Source organism: Triturus cristatus, chromosome 10 (genome assembly GCF_964204655.1).
Source record: "Triturus cristatus chromosome 10, aTriCri1.1, whole genome shotgun sequence".
Taxonomy (NCBI): domain Eukaryota; kingdom Metazoa; phylum Chordata; class Amphibia; order Caudata; family Salamandridae; genus Triturus; species Triturus cristatus.
Window position 1 is genome coordinate 189,935,156 of NC_140593.1, and position 17,149 is coordinate 189,952,304.

The window sequence follows — 17,149 nt, forward strand, 5'->3', positions numbered from 1 at the left end:
AGATCTGCAGAGTCATGTGAAACATCAACTCATATCTTAATGTGACACAGATGACTAGTTCACTTGCTTATTGGCAGAAATTCAGCGTTGGATGAAACTGGCTTCCAGGCACACATCAATTGGTGATTCTCCTCTCGTGGAAGAAACAAGGGGCCATATTATCGAGAATTGCGATAACATTATCGCCACTTTAGCGGCAGGAAACTGCCGCTAAAGCGGCGATAAGGGGCTTGATAATAAGCCCTTGTGAATTCCAGGTTTGTGGTCCTTCACACCAGAGCCTGGGCTTCTATAGGAATTCTCAAGGGCATATTATCAAGCCCCCTATCGCCGCTTTAGTGGCAGTTTCCTGCAGCTAAAGCGGCGATAATGTTATCTCAATTCTTGATAATATGGCTCAAGTTTTTTTGGTTTTTTGTGCCTTATTACCTTGGTTACCGGGCATTGATGGCTTATTACTCTGTGTAGATGCATATCAACACATTGGTGGATGAGCGCAGATACTAAACCTTTGCTGGGCTTCCTGTCCTGGAGTCCTATTGCTAAGCAGGTTTTCTTTTGACAAATTCCTACTTCTACATGATCATTGCAGAAGCACAGCACTGAAGCTGTCGGTGCTTGGCATGGCAGAGGTGACTATTGTTATAAGGGAGATGTGCAAATGGCATACGTGTTCCTTCATGAGAAGCTTGCGGGTCCAGTCCTATTATAGAGTTACGACAATATGCTGAAAACAAATATTGCGAGGCCCTATAACCTTTTAGGCGTATACATTAAACATAGTTACTGAGGCTACCTAATGAGGTTCTTGACCAAAAACAGTAAAGCACCATACCTTACCTTATAGTACATTATATACAATAGTTATCAAATATGCAAAGCCCCTTCTTCTAGGGGTAGAAACCACACCACAAAAGGGTCCAGGCAGACTTTAACAAGTGTGGCTTGGAGGGACAAACATAGAATGAAGGGGGGTTAGCAGGGATTATGCATTGCTTACAAGAATTTTTCAGCATGCACTTCACTGTTTTGCTTTCATTTGAGATGTTTTGCTTGTCACACCCCATCTCTGTTTCTAGAACAGTATTTTCCGCTGTCTGCAATATCTCATCGCTATACTCTCTTCCATCGCTCCCTTCCAGGTATGACCATAGCCAAGGCTCACTCATCCTCTAAAATCATCTTGCTCATACAATTTATGCTCAAAGAATCTGGTAACATTTCTTGTTTCCTCAGATCTTGAGCATCTCTTTTCCCTCAACCCATATTATGCTGTTTCCTTATTTCCTGCAAAGGAGCAATATCATCAGCCCTTTAATTTCCTGTGATTGTCTGTTTTCCTTACTTAATCCGCTTTCCCTTCCTCAGTCACGTAATCCTTCTTCTTACTCTTCACTAACGTCTTCTGGTTCTGCTACTTTTTCAATTCTAGAGTAGATGAACGGAGTGACCCTCTTCCTACATTGCTCTCTCTCAATGCAATCTCTTTCTTCTCAGTTTTCTTCCCTTTCTGTATTAAATCGTCTTTATAAACTGTTTTGATACTGAACTCTTCATCTGCTTTTGAAATGCTGACCACACTCGGCCTCAGCTGTGCCTCTTCCTCATTCCTTATCCCGACAATGTTTCCTCTTCCCTCAGTGCACTCTTTAAACATATGCCTCTCCACTGGTATTTTTTCTAAATCTTTTAAAAACCTTATCATTGTCCACCATTTTACGAAACCAACTTTTGCCCCCTTTTCTCCTGATAGCATTATCCCATGATCCTTCTTCCTTGTCTCCCTGAACGTCTCAAGAGTATTGTGTGCAAGCGATATTTGTCTCTGTTTGTAAGTGTGTCACTCCCTGGCCTTTAAAGGTGACCATATAGCTTTTCTGAGCCTGGCTGGGAGGTGGCCTGGGCAGACATTGCCAGAGCAGCCCCTGGTGCAGTCTGTGTCCTTGAAGCAGGTTCCCTCGGTAAGCCAGTTTTTTAAATTAATTTGGGGACAACACATAGGCGTGACCCCCCATTTCCACTCACTTGGGGTGTGATGTGGAGGCATGTTGAATGTGCATTGACTGAGGTGAGGTGCACATTCAGCAGGGCTCCTTGCCTTTTTGTTTGTGCGCATGCCTCTGTAAGATGGAGCAAGCACACATGTGAAAGCATTTCATCCTTCCATGGGGCTACTTCCCCAAATAAATCAAGTAATGCCCTTCTGGAATGGTGCTGTTCATTCGGCATCACCAAAGGGTCCTTGCAGACCCTTTTGTGATGGGACTCTTGTCATGTGTGCTGCTGGCTCAGATTTGGCTGTCTTTCCCCCATGTCTGCTGTATTCAGTCAGACGACATAGTGTGTTTTTCAGGTCTGGCCTCGATAGAGCTTTAGCTGTCCTGGCACCCTCCTGTATTAAAAAAAATCAAAAGCAAAAATACAGAGGGGCAGATTTACAAGAAAGTGACGCATCTGTAGAGATGCGTCACTTTCCCTGCGCCAACATGCCAAATCCAGTGCGTCACCGTGGATGCGCCGTATTTACAATACGGCGCACCATGGCGCAAGGATTGACAGATGCGTCAGAAATTCTGACGCATCTGATGACGGAAAAGTCACGCATTGCTGGAGTCGTGTCGCAAGCACGACGCAACTCCAGCAATTCTCAGGGGCGCCCTATGCCTAACATTCTGCGTCACTCCTTGACGCAGCATGGACGTAAAAGTGACTCAGTGAATCACTGCGTCACTTTTACGGGGATTCCTGAGACAGAACGCCCACCCTGCATACATTAAACCTGACGCAGGATTAATGTGGCGCAAGGCTTCACAACGTGACGCATATGTGAATGGGCTGCAACTTTTACGCTGCCGCTTCGTCACAAAAGTGACGCAACAACGGTGCAAAAGTGACGCAAAGGGCTTGTAAATCTGCCCCAGAATGTGTGCATCGATAAAGTAACTTTGGGTCAGCCCTCGCGTGCATTGGGTCTGTTCAACTGTTGTTCAAATTACGCTTTCACCCACCACAGTTTACAAGATGCAGCATAATAGGTCAGCCAAATTCAGCAATTTTTTGTTCGTTGTTTTTTTGTTTTTTGCCTGAGTGATGCATTCGCCTGATCACCCGCCTAAAAAGTAGTGCACTTATCTGCCAGGTGTGGTGGGCCAATCTCTCCTTTCATTTTTTTTCTGTTTTGGTCATTTTTGTCAAGGGCCTGGGAGACCCCCATAGGTATTTTTACTTTTTTTTTACTTTCAAATATTTAATTTCCATTTCATATGCTAACATAAAAACATCACAGGCTTTCCATTGCCAGGCTTATTGGCTTTGTCAATGTTTTTTTTGTGAAAGCACTGACCTAATGATTGCAAATATCGGTTAAAAAGAATGAAGCTTTGTATACACAGAGGTGTAAAGAAGGAAGATTGCGCATAAAAGTCAACAAATACTAACAGCTGATTAACCATCGCCGGCCACCCTGCCAGGGCTCCGGCCGGCTACAGCGAGGAGGCCGGCGATAGTGAACACAGATGATACCGCCCTGTGAGGTTTCTCCGTTCCTGGGGATGTCAGCGACAGATGCTGGCATGGTAAACAAATTGTTTTCTCTTCTCGGTGGGGTCGGATTCGATTACGCTGCCAGAGCAGCCGGCCCGCATTCTCTGCATTATTAATTGGGTTTCTGGTTTCGGGTCGCAGGGAGCGCTGCCGGCCTCCGAGCCCAGTGTTTGTTCCCGCCTCTCGCCAGTGCTGCCTCGCGCCAGCTGGTGCTTGAATGAAGCTTTTCAGGCCCGGCCTCGCAGGCCTCAATGGCGGTGTCATTGTCCTTGTCAGCACATTAGCACACTCGGTGGCAAACAAGGGTCAGGCTGCCACGGTTGACATGGCCACGGCCTCTTTGGGATCTCAAAGTGAACACTAATACGATTCCTGTTTGCCAGCTTTCTTCAATGCGCTCTATTTTCTGGTTCGCGGCGCGTGCACGTCTGAACCAACGCAGACCGTCTCGTAGCTTTTACACGCACGAGAGAAAAAACACGGCCAATCTGGGCACCAGAATCAAAGTGGCCTCCGTTAGCGAATCAGGTAGCTACAAAAGTGTCCCACATTTGCAAATTGGGGCAGCTTCGAATTTGAAAATAAATACACGCTGAATTGGTGTTTTGGAAGGTGTGCATGCATTTACATTTGTTTCGAGCAAAGTTTGTGGTGATCAACATCTAGGGGCGCCCAGCCAGACCATAAACCAGACCAAAATAAGGCCACGCACTGACCTACCAGACCCAGCCCTTCTAACACTTCCAGATTGCACGGTAGGCCAGTATGACACCACCAATGTGTCCCCAAACAAGCCTCAGCTGGAGGACATTGAGTGCATTACTGCTCGTAACATCCTTGAAGTGAAAGGTTATTTCGGGTCAGGCTGACCAATTGCTTCCTTTCTGCACCAGCCCTTGGTTGTTCTCTTGTTTGGTAACCTATATATATATTGAAGAACACTTGTAGCCAAGATACTGGAGAAACAGAGCGTGCGAGCTGTAAATTATATTTGTGAGTTTGGAAACAAAGGCGTTTATTAAGACGAAAAGAGAGGCTTCGAAAAGGATTCCAAATAGAATCCGGGTTGGAGGAGGTAGACAGACTGACATAGTGATAGAAAAGGACAAACAGACCGGTCAGCGATCATGTAAACAGTGTTCATGTGTAACCAAAGACAAAAGTTGCTGTGCAGGCTGTTACAAACATTTAGGGGCAGATTTATGTTCCCTGGCGCATCCCTGCAAATCAGCATGGATGCGCCAGGGACGATGCGTCACAAAAGTTTACCCTTGCGCCACAATAGATGTGCTGCATTTACAATGCCTCGAAAACCAAGGGGGGTTCTGGCTCAATCGACAGCACGGCCAAACCAAAACTAATCTAAATAACAAAACAAGCGCCAATGCTGTATGTATTTCACCTATAATTTACGTAGTGAACTGAATAGAACAGGGACACTAGCAACCACTTTGTCGTTGGATTTAATCCAAGAAATGTTTACCATTTTATATACACTGCATTTTTTTGTTTTTTGTTAATAAAGCAAACTCATTACAACAAGAGACAACAAAATCAGACAACAACAAAAAATGACATTTCAACTGAATTTGATACAATTTGACACCCGTGCAAGAAAAGGGGAAATCTGCTCTACCTTACATACATCTCAATCATACAACACATTCAACCTCACTAGACAGAAAAACACATTATAATAGCGAGATATACAATATACATACAGGCCATCAATATATAGCAATTAGCATAGTCATGAATCAATAAACTATTTTCTTAAAGCAAAGATTGGCCAGAAGCGGAGAGGGGTCTACGCGTTTCGAATCCCACTGAATGCTGGGATTCTCATCAGGACCAACATGTAGCTGCAACAAATCAGAAAACAGAAAAGTTTTATATTCTAGTGACCCAACTCTAATGTGTCATAGCTGCATGTGTTCAAAAGGGCTCTTACCTAAAAATGTAGCAGGCCAAATTATTCTCTAGGGTGTTACTTCTTCATACCGACACCTAAATGCAATAAGGACCAGAGACGAGTCCGTTTTTTTATTTATATGGCCAAAAGGACAACCAAAGGAAGGACCGATCAATCAAAGAAAACACACCTTATTTATAGAGTTGTAATGAGCCGGGGACCTGGGCCAGAAAGGTTCTTTGTCTTCGTAGCTTTGCTTGGATCAACAAATGCCCCAACGCGGCGTTCGCGTAATCTAAAAAGCCAAACACGCTGCGTGTAAGTGTGTCTCTCGGTTCGTACAGCTCGGTATTAGTTGTATAAATCTTTATGTGGAGCTTATATTCTTACCTCGGTACTGGGGGCAAGGGGAGTGGCCTTTTATCACTCAAGTTGGAAAAAGCGATTTCCGTGGAACAGCGGATGACTTGACTGGCGGGGAGAATGAATCTCAGCGTCCGTTTAATCTACAAGAATAGACGGATGAAACGACCCAATGAGCAAATGTCCGCGTGTAAATCGTGAAGTTTGCGCGTGGCCGTCATGGGGGTATCAAAGCCATTTTACCTGGAGGAGCGTAGATGCTCGTGTCCTTCTTCCTCGGTGGCTGGCCTCAGGACTGATGCAAGCTGCAGGCGGCCATTGCCGGCAGACGTATTTACACGTTTACCGACGCTCGTTCCTAAACTGCAAGTGACATGGGAGTTGTAGTTTTTATTGTAACAAATCGGAATTTCTGTGTGAATTTCTTTTTGTATCGCTCCATGGTGGATGAGCGTAGGTGCTTCCTTGGTTTGTTTGGCTGGAACGTTTAGGTGGTTTTGGCAACCACATAGAGGTTTGTTTTAGAAATCAAGGACATCAGGTGAAATACAAGTATAGTGGAATGTGTAGTTATCTATAGAACACATTGCAATTGGAACCAGTCTACCCGTCCTTTATTATTGTGTAGATAAAAACAACAATTCACTGGTTCATAGATTGTAAATTTCCGAGAGTTCATTCAATCCATTAGTGGACGTATTGAATTTAATTATGAGCATGGCTTCTCTCTTCAGTAGTTTGGCGTCCAAGTCGCCACCTCGCTGGTCGCGTTCCACTTTCGAAATGACTGTCCAATTTAGTTCCTGTTCTGTGTGGTTATTCAAATGGCAGTGATTGACCAGTGGGGCATTTTGCACCTTTTTACGGATCCTTGACTTGTGTTGTTGGATTCGATTTCGTACCTCCTGATTGGTCTTGCCAATATAAAGTTTGTTGCATGGACAACGGATGCCATATACTACAAATTTTGATTTACAGTTGGAGAAGGTCTCGTGTTTCCAGTGTTGACCATTATGGGAAAACAAATTCCCTTCCACAGGACAAAACATTAAACGAAGTTCCTTTATTTGCCTTTAACGAGGACAAAAGTATTGCCAATCAGATAGTGCGGGCAGCACTCCCAAGAACAAAAGATTCTGATTTACGAAATTTGTTGAGCCTCCCACCAATACAAGGACACCGTAAATGTGGGACATGTGACTCAGGAGGTACGAAATCGAATCCAACAACACAAGTCAAGGATCCGTAAAAAGGTGCAAAATGCCCCACTGGTCAATCACTGCCATTTGAATAACCACACAGAACAGGAACTAAATTGGACAGTCATTTCGAAAGTGGAACGCGACCAGCGAGGTGGCGACTTGGACGCCAAACTACTGAAGAGAGAAGCCATGCTCATAATTAAATTCAATACGTCCACTAATGGATTGAATGAACTCTCGGAAATTTACAATCTATGAACCAGTGAATTGTTGTTTTTATCTACACAATAATAAAGGACGGGTAGACTGGTTCCAATTGCAATGTGTTCTATAGATAACTACACATTCCACTATACTTGTATTTCACCTGATGTCCTTGATTTCTAAAACAAACCTCTATGTGGTTGCCAAAACCACCTAAACGTTCCAGCCAAACAAACCAAGGAAGCACCTACGCTCATCCACCATGGAGCGATACAAAAAGAAATTCACACAGAAATTCCGATTTGTTACAATAAAAACTACAACTCCCATGTCACTTGCAGTTTAGGAACGAGCGTCGGTAAACGTGTAAATACGTCTGCCGGCAATGGCCGCCTGCAGCTTGCATCAGTCCTGAGGCCAGCCACCGAGGAAGAAGGAAACGAGCATCTACGCTCCTCCAGGTAAAATGGCTTTGATACCCCCATGACGGCCACGCGCAAACTTCACGATTTACACGCGGACATTTGCTCATTGGGTCGTTTCATCCGTCTATTCTTGTAGATTAAACGGACGCTGAGATTCATTCTCCCCGCCAGTCAAGTCATCCGCTGTTCCACGGAAATCGCTTTTTCCAACTTGAGTGAAAAAAGGCCACTCCCCTTGCCCCCAGTACCGAGGTAAGAATATAAGCTCCACATAAAGATTTATACAACTAATACCGAGCTGTACGAACCGAGAGACACACTTACACGCAGCGTGTTTGGCTTTTTAGATTACGCGAACGCCGCGTTGGGGCATTTGTTGATCCAAGCAAAGCTACGAAGACAAAGAACCTTTCTGGCCCAGGTCCCCGGCTCATTACAACTCTATAAATAAGGTGTGTTTTCTTTGATTGATCGGTCCTTCCTTTGGTTGTCCTTTTGGCCATATAAATAAAAAAACGGACTCGTCTCTGGTCCTTATTGCATTTAGGTGTCGGTATGAAGAAGTAACACCCTAGAGAATAATTTGGCCTGCTACATTTTTAGGTAAGAGCCCTTTTGAACACATGCAGCTATGACACATTAGAGTTGGGTCACTAGAATATAAAACTTTTCTGTTTTCTGATTTGTTGCAGCTACATGTTGGTCCTGATGAGAATCCCAGCATTCAGTGGGATTCGAAACGCGTAGACCCCTCTCCGCTTCTGGCCAATCTTTGCTTTAAGAAAATAGTTTATTGATTCATGACTATGCTAATTGCTATATATTGATGGCCTGTATGTATATTGTATATATCGCTATTATAATGTGTTTTTCTGTCTAGTGAGGTTGAATGTGTTGTATAATTGAGATGTATGTAAGGTAGAGCAGATTTCCCCTTTTCTTGCACGGGTGTCAAATTGTATCAAATTCAGTTGTAATGTCATTTTTTGTTGTTGTCTGATTTTGTTGTCTCTTGTTGTAATGAGTTTGCTTCATTAACAAAAAACAAAAAAATGCAGTGTATATAAAATGGTAAACATTTCTTGGATTAAATCCAACGACAAAGTGGTTGCTAGTGTCCCTGTTCTATTCAGTTCACTACGTAAATTATAGGTGAAATACATACAGCATTGGCGCTTGTTTTGTTATTTAGCATTTACAATGCAGCGCATCGTGGCGCATCTGATGGCGGAAGGTTGGCGCATTGCTAGAGTTGCGTCGCAGGCGCAACGCGGCTCCAGCAAGGCTCGGGGGTGCCCTATCGTCACAATGCTGCGTCAATCCTTACGCCTGCTTCAAGCAGGCGCAGTGTTTTGACGCAGCATGGCCCGAAAAGTGACTGAGTGAAATCTTGTAGATTTCACTCAGCCACTTTTCGGAGGCGTTCCTGCGCCGGAACGCCCCCCCCCTGTGCATGTACGCCCACATGTGGCGCAAGCTTTACAACGTGACGCATCTCCCTAGATGCTTCACGTTGTAAATGGGGCGCAACATGGCGCAGGGTTTACGCCGCCGCTGCGTCACAAAAGTGACGCAACGGCGGCGTAAAAGTGGCGCAAGTCCGTTATAAATCTGCCCCTTAGTTTCCATGCAAGTATACATTTGTTGTTTGCCCAAGTGACCCTAATAAAAGGGACCACACACCACCCACTGTGCTTCACTGAGCGCCCTAGTCTGTTTCTAGGAAATTGGGACATCCTCAAGGGTTCCTCTGTCCATGTTCTTGGGCATTCATCCCATAGTCCCCTTTGACTTGAGGTTGCTGAGTCGTGGACATGCTTTTCGATATTAGATCGCAGCTTGGCTGTAGATCAGAGCTGCTGATTCCCTCTTGCCCCTTTAAAGGATACACCATCACGCTAAGGGTTTGAGATAATGTGCTCTGTGTTTCATCTTACTCCATGAATCAAGGATGTTTGTGTCACAAGATGGTGAACAGATGTCTGCCAGTAGTAAGGGGTAACTTCTCCCCCTTTCCTTTTTTCATCTGACGGTGGGGGGAAATTCACAAATCTTCCAAATAACTGTGTTATTTGAAGCACCGTGTTGGGAGCAGAGTGACTGTATAACCCAAAATAACTGTGAGCCTCTGCAGACCCAACTCTAAATGAGCCTGATAAGATTTTATGATCTGTCATGAGCTCAGTACCTGGGAGCCGGTATCAGACAGTTTCTGGTCTCTTGCACAGCCAGGCAGGATCTCAGTGAACCTAAGTGCTGCTAAGAGACACTTTTTTGGCACATAAGCTAAGGACGGATAGAGGATGAGTACTCAACCCTTGCAGGACAAAGGCTAGTATGTAGTAAGAATGTTCAATTGGAATCACCGCACCAGGCAGAAGCAATGCTCCATGGAACTGCTCGCCCACAGTGGGTGGTACTATTGTTCATTTCCCCAGCCTCTGAAGGGAGTCTCTAGACGGTTTAAATTCACATACCTAAATCACGCAGTCTCCTGAGACTGGCTAGGTGACTTCAAGCAGTATTTCCACTCAGCAAAGGTAAGACACCAGCAGGTCTTGGGCAGAGTGTCAGACTTGCATCCAGGCAACATTAACTTATCGTTTAGGATGAAACTATGGTTTATGTAGGTACAGTTAAGTGTTGCTTTTTGTAGAGCTAGAGTGGGCGTCCATCACATATCCTAACCATATCAATTCAGCCAATAACCCACTTCCAAAAGCAGGGTTCAAACTTGTGAGGCCAGCCCATGAAATGGACCACACTTTCCTCCAACATGGAGAGGCTAGATGAGAATCCAATGCTAATAGTGGGCCTGCAGCACTGCTTGTGCCACCTACCTAAATAGCCCTCTAACCTTGCTTCAGGCCTGCAACTGCAGGGCCGGTTTCTGTAGTTTACTGCCACTTCAACTTGACCTTTAAAACTACTAGCTAGGCCTTCAACTCCCCTTTTATTTAACATAAACACCTCTATGGTAGGCCCTAGGTACTCCATTGGACAAGGTGCTGTGTAAGTAAAAGGTAGGTCATGACCTTTTATGTTTTTCATGTCCTGGTAATGACAAACACACGTATTTGTTTTTCTCTACTGTGAGGCCTACCCCTCTCGTAGGCTAACATTGGGAATTCCTTAAAACACCTTTAGGCTGTACTCCCTGATTAGAAAGGAGAAGCTGCATCGTGTTTCATATCTCCGGGATGGTAATGATAAATCCTCTCTACTGGCAAGGCTGGATTTAATATTACTGTTTTAGTAATGCCCTTTTAGAAAGTGGGCATTTCTCTGTACTTACTGCTCTGTGCCTTACAGCCGGTCTCCAATACACGTCTGGGCTAGGTGACAGTTACACTTTGTGCATTCCCTCCAGACAGCCACAAACACAGAATGGCTAGATGTGGCTGAGTACCCATCTACATAATCTACATACTGATGGTCCTTCCTGAGCAGGAGGGAGGAAAGGACTTACAATTACACTTAATGGTCTGACCCCTTACAAATGACTGATTACCCCAACAGATAGCATGGCAAACAGGACTGGGTTGAAAGGGATATGACAGCGCTTCAAATCCACTCTTTGAAGTCTACCCCACTTCAACGGCACATTTGCTGACAAGGTGCTGACAATCCATGATGACCTGGCCAATTCATCAAGTTCAATATCTGCGTCTTGTAAGCAGCCGATACCATGCACGGAGGATAATCTGGCGTGCTGTCTTACCTCCTTTGGTCCTTTGTCTAAAGAGGAGGTATTGGATCTGTTAAGATCTATAAAATCAGGCTCAGCTACTGATCCCTGTCCTCCGCACATTATGCATCTGGCGGCTGAAAGGATTGTTCCCACCCTCACGCCCCTGGTCCATCAGGTACTGGCTGCATGGACCTATCCAGCTACCTGGAAGACGGCCAGTATTAAGCCTCTTCTTAAAAAAGCTTCTTTGGAGCCGTCAGAGTTTAAAAACTATCGACCTATTTCGGGCCTACCACTGATAGCTAAAGTTACAGAGAGGGCTATAAATTTAAGTCTGACTGACCACCTAGATAAACATGGCCTGCTTGATCGGTCCCAGCATGGCTTCCGGCCTAAACACTCCACTGAATCGGCCCTAATAACGGCAGCGGAGGGTATTCGGGCAGTAGTTGATGGAGGAGGGAGGGCAATTCTTGTCCTCCTTAACCTATCTGCCGCTTTCGATACCGTCAATCATGCGGTATTGGTACAGCGATTAAAAGAGGTAGGGATTATGGAGCGGGCCTTAGCCCTCCTCTCCTCGCTCTTGGTTGATAGAAAGCAAAGCCTAAATTGGGCGGGCCTACACTCAGGCAATTTTACCTTGCCGTGTGTCGTCCCACAAGGTTCTGCTCTCTCCCCGACCCTCTTTAATGTATATATCAGGCCTTTAGCCAGAGTAGTTAGGAAACATGGCTTTACTCTTGTGTCTTACGCTGATGATTCACAATTGGTGATATCAGTAACGGACAATCCTGAGTCAATAGCGGCCAAATTTCATGCATGTCTAACGGATGTGATAGAATGGATGCGCCAAAGCTTCCTAAAAATAAATACTGAGAAAACAGAAGTCATGGAGTTTGGTAGGGGTCCTCCGTTGTGGAACACTCTGTGGTGGCCACCTGAGGCTGGGCAATGTCCCTTATCGGTTACTAAGGTGAGGAACTTAAGGGTGATTTTTGATGATAAGCTGAATATGTCAGCTCAGGTCAACAGTTTAACCTCCTCATGTTTTCTTCTGCTAAAAACACTGCGTAAAATCTTTCTTTTCATCCCTCAGGTGTTGCAGAAGATGGTGATGGCCGCTCTCTTTATGTCCAGACTGGACTATTGTAATGCTATGTTCCTGGGTATTGATAAATACCAGGTTGGCAAGATCCAGTCACTGCAACACACGGCGGTTCGTGTCATCTTGAATCTGCCTAGGGGACATCCTACTTCCAAGGGAAGAAGATCACTACACTGGTTCCCGGTCCAGCAGAGAATTGAGTTTAAGGCGCTCTGTCTGGTTCACCGGGCACGATATGGCGGGGGTGAAACTGATGGAAGGGATAGGTTTAGGCACTATATTCCCTCTTGTGATCTGCGTTCGGCCAGTCTTGGCCTCATCTGCACCCCCAAATTTAGACTAGCAAGATGGGGCGGTCGCTCATTTGCCAACTATGCAATTAAACTATGGAACAAACTACCAGTGGGCATGCGACACCAACAGAATTTCGCATATTTCAGGAAGACCCTGAAGTCTCAGCTGTTTAATATCCATTAGTAACTGTTCCTCCGTCACTGATCACACACACTTTAGTGCAAAGACGCCGTCTGGCATTCGAGCCCTCTACAAGCTTCTTTATACTTTATACTTTATTTGTATATAAGTATTGAGTCACTGTCCCTATCAAGACAGAACACTTCTGGATGTGTGCCCAATCTACCAGGAAGAAGAGCTGTGATGCTGCCAACAGGGCTGCTACACTGCTGGACCGCTGCTTTGCTGAACTCTGCCTTGCTGCGCTCCTGATGTACTGAGCCACCCTGCTGCCTGCTGTTCGACAGGCTGGGTGAGACGGGATGGACCCCCATCACTTGAACCCAGAGTGACTCCAAGGGCTTGCTGACTTGTCTCCTGTTTCCAAGTCTCAGGGAAATCAAAGATTTGAACCACCTGCACCTGCACCTGGACTCTACAAGCCATAGGTTTGCCCTGTCAAGTTGTGCCATCCCAGTTCTGGACCCTTGGAATTGAGGCCTTGAGGTGCTCGACAACACTCACGCATCCCTTTGGATTCAGTACCTCCCTGCCGCAGTGTGGATTGGAACCAGCACACTCTTGCCGTTACGTGTAGTGGCCTCAGCGCATCAACTCAGTTATGTGGAAGACTTCTACGCATCTAGTCCACAATGTGATCTATGCCGCCTCGTAGCAATGACATCATCTGGATCAATGGTATTTTTGTTTAGCAGACAGCAGGAGGTCCCTGCTGCCAGCCCACGCTCCTTCGCGTCCGGCCTGAACTCTTGACTTTGTCCCGGCCTGGTGCAACCCAATAACTCACTTAAGCACTTATTGTCTCTAGCGCTCTTATGACTTTTTGTTTCTGTACAACTTTGTATTTCAATGTCTACTGAAAGGATTCTTGTTGTTTTGGTCTTTTTTTATTTATAAAATCATACCTTACTTTTCTAAACTATTGTGGAGTGTTTATGTTGTGTTTTCACTGTATTTCTGAATGAGTTAGTGCACAAATACTTTACACATTGCCCACTAAATTAAGCCTGCCTGATCTGTGCCAAGGTACCAGAGGGTGAGCCCATAATAATTTAGGTTGTATTGTGACTTACCCTGACTAGGATTGTGGTCCCTTGCTTGGACAGGGTGCATACCTCTGCCAACTAGGGACCCAATTTCTAACAAGGGAATTCCATGAGAATACTGCTTGGCTATTATGGCAGCCAGTAAAGGAAGAACCAATACAATAAGTGATTTGTAGTACTCAAAGAGGCTGCCATTTATGAGGTTGTGGTGCAGTGGCCAGACTCGGGAGCTGAGGATCCGGATTGGAGTTTTGACGTCGTCTCAACATCCTGTGATTCCTGGCAAGTCACTTAATCTCCTCGAGCCCATGGACAGCACCTGTAATACCATCACAGGTGGTAAGCAGAACTATTTCTAAGAACCTGGGTTGTTTGTTTCTGGGTTTGGCAAACAGTGTTAGTTTGCAGGGCTAAATTGCCATTTACCACACCCACTCCTTGGATCCAGCTGTTCTAGATTCTTTATTTAATTCAGTAAAGAAACTTCATCTTTTTTAACACCTCTCTGCATCTCTTTTGCTTTTCAATAACGAACTACCAAACCAGGGGTTTGTTTTAAAAAAAAAGAGCTTTTCCCTGCACCTCAGAAATATATTCATATATTACTTCCTGGTAGCACAATGGCGCAGGAGAATTTTTTAATTAGTTTCGCTTTAGAACTGCTTGTAAAACTTATTGCTCCACAGCCAAAATACTTGGCAAATGAATTTGCCTGCTGTGCTTTTTCAATCCATGCAAAACGAGGCTGGTGTAGCTCCTCGTGCAGCGCGGCTGATCTCTAGGCACTTATTTTCAGGTAAAGAAGTCGGATCTCCACACTGCTTTCAGTCTTTATAGCACAGGCATTTGATGCATTTGTATCTAACATGATGACCGTCCAAGAGGCTGTTTTTCTTTTGCATTTTCCTACATAAGAAATGAATAACTAGGGCCGTGGTCTGATGATATCCAAATGTGTGAATCTGTCCATTATGCAATACCTGCACAGTGTGAACCAGTGTGATCCTAGCCAAAAGCGAGGAGGGTAGCTGGATTCTCGGAGCTGAAGAGTACAGTTACTGCATGGTGATGTACCGTGCTTTAAAGAGGAGCCTCTTTTTTTAAAATTATTAAAGCAGGCAACAATTTATAAAACAATGAACGAAACTGCTAATCTATCTATCTATCTATCCATCCATCCATCCATCCATCCATCCATCCACCCACCCACCCACCCACCTATCCATCCATCCATCCATCCATCCATCCATCCATCCATCCATCCATCCATCCATCCATCCATCCATCCATCCATCCATCCATCCATCCATCCATCCATCCATCCATCCATCCATCCATCCATCCATCCATCCATCCATCCATCTATCTATCTATCTATCTATCTATCTATCTATCTATCTATCTATCTATCTATCTATCTATCTATCTATCTATCTATCTATCTATCTATCTATCTATCTATCTATCTTATATAATATATTGGGTTTTTGGGTATTTTTTTAATGAAAGATGGATAGCAGATATCTGTCCAGTGATAACGCCTACTCGCTTCTTCTGTACTTCTTTCACTGGTCTCAATAGCCACGGTAGAAGAAGAAAATAGAAAACTATGCCTTGGGTGTGGTGGCTTTTGCTAGACAAGGGTGCTAACAGAGTAAGATCATGGACAGATAACCTGAGGCGAATAAGGACAATGTTTTGGGGGGAAATAATGAAAGAGGTGCATCTTGAACTCTTTCCTAAATTGGAGGAGCGTTGGGTGTTTGCCACTAAAATCAGCCTCTGATACCTAATGTTTCGGCACTGTGCACGCTCCAAGAGGCTGTTTGCTACGCAGTGTGAGAACAGCTCTGATTATTAAGGACGAAGGTGCTGTGTAAACTGCCCTATTTTGTATTTCATAATTGGCCTGGTGTAGTTATTAGGGTGGAAGGGCTTGTACAGGTTCCTGCAAAATTCCACTACAGACGTATGAGCACTAAGCTGGCCTTGAGGATTAGCATAAGACTCTTAGCTGACTGGGTCACCAGGCTTCTCCCATTTCCTCTAAACAATTAAGGACATTCCTACCCTCATGTGACACAGTTTGCAGATCCTGGCCCACTGTGTTGACATATTGACAGGAAGCTGGCAGTGCTAGCTTACCCTTTCTGCAAACAAGCCCAGAGCTGTCAGCAGCTGCGCCTTAAGCTGCTGTCTGAACTCAGCCTTGAAGTTCACTCCACCCAGGCCTCCCTCAGATGCTTCACATTATTGTGTGCATAGTTGAATGGGAATTCGCCGCAGTGATGGTCACTGACCATGTTGGCAGTGCGGTGTAAAACCCCCGCAAAACACATTTAAGATAACTAAATGAAAACTAAGCTTCACTGACAGGGGGGGGGGGGCAAAGAAGAGGAGCTGGCTTGCCTTCCTTCCCTTCTGGCCTCACGTGATGCGTTTGCAATTAGATTGTTTTCAATCAGCTCATCCTTGTTTGCTGGGATAGTCCCAGATGTTTTGCTGTGGTTTTGTTGATGGCGCCGCTGAGGCGTTCCTTTGCGCTTTAGTTTGGCAGCGTGTTTTTTTCGTTGTTGCTCATGTGATGCCTGGTTAGCAGCATTGGATACCATTCCGATTATTAAATCTGACACTGCTGCAGTGGATCTAGCTTTCCCCCTGAACAGTATGGAAATGAGAAGATGGTTAGGAAAGAAACATCAAACATGCAAATGTGATAGAAGGAATCCTTGCAATAATAAATCTAACCACTGGCAATCACGGCAGACTGGGAACCCAAAGCAGCCCTGGCAAAATTGTTCAAACCAGCCCTGCTCCCTTCTTCCTTCCTCTCTCATTGCGCTCTTCTCTTTCCTCTTTCTCTTTCCTGAAGCACGCCTACTTTCCCTGCCTGGTTGGATTGTCTGTGGAAGCTGGAAAGTGGCAGAGCCCCCCCAACCTAAATCCTGGCTTCCAAAGACTCCAGCTCACCCTGGAAATGCCCGGTGGATACACGAGCAGTATGGGACAGCTGCCAATTGCTTGGGGTAACATACCATAACTAGTTCTTTTGTCCACCATGCCACCTCAGTTTGGACCCAACCATATGCAAACCATTCATGAACCTGCTGAAGTAGGAACAGTCAAGCTTGAACTGCCAAGCCAGGTTCTCCCTGCACTACAATACAAGCTACTTAGGACT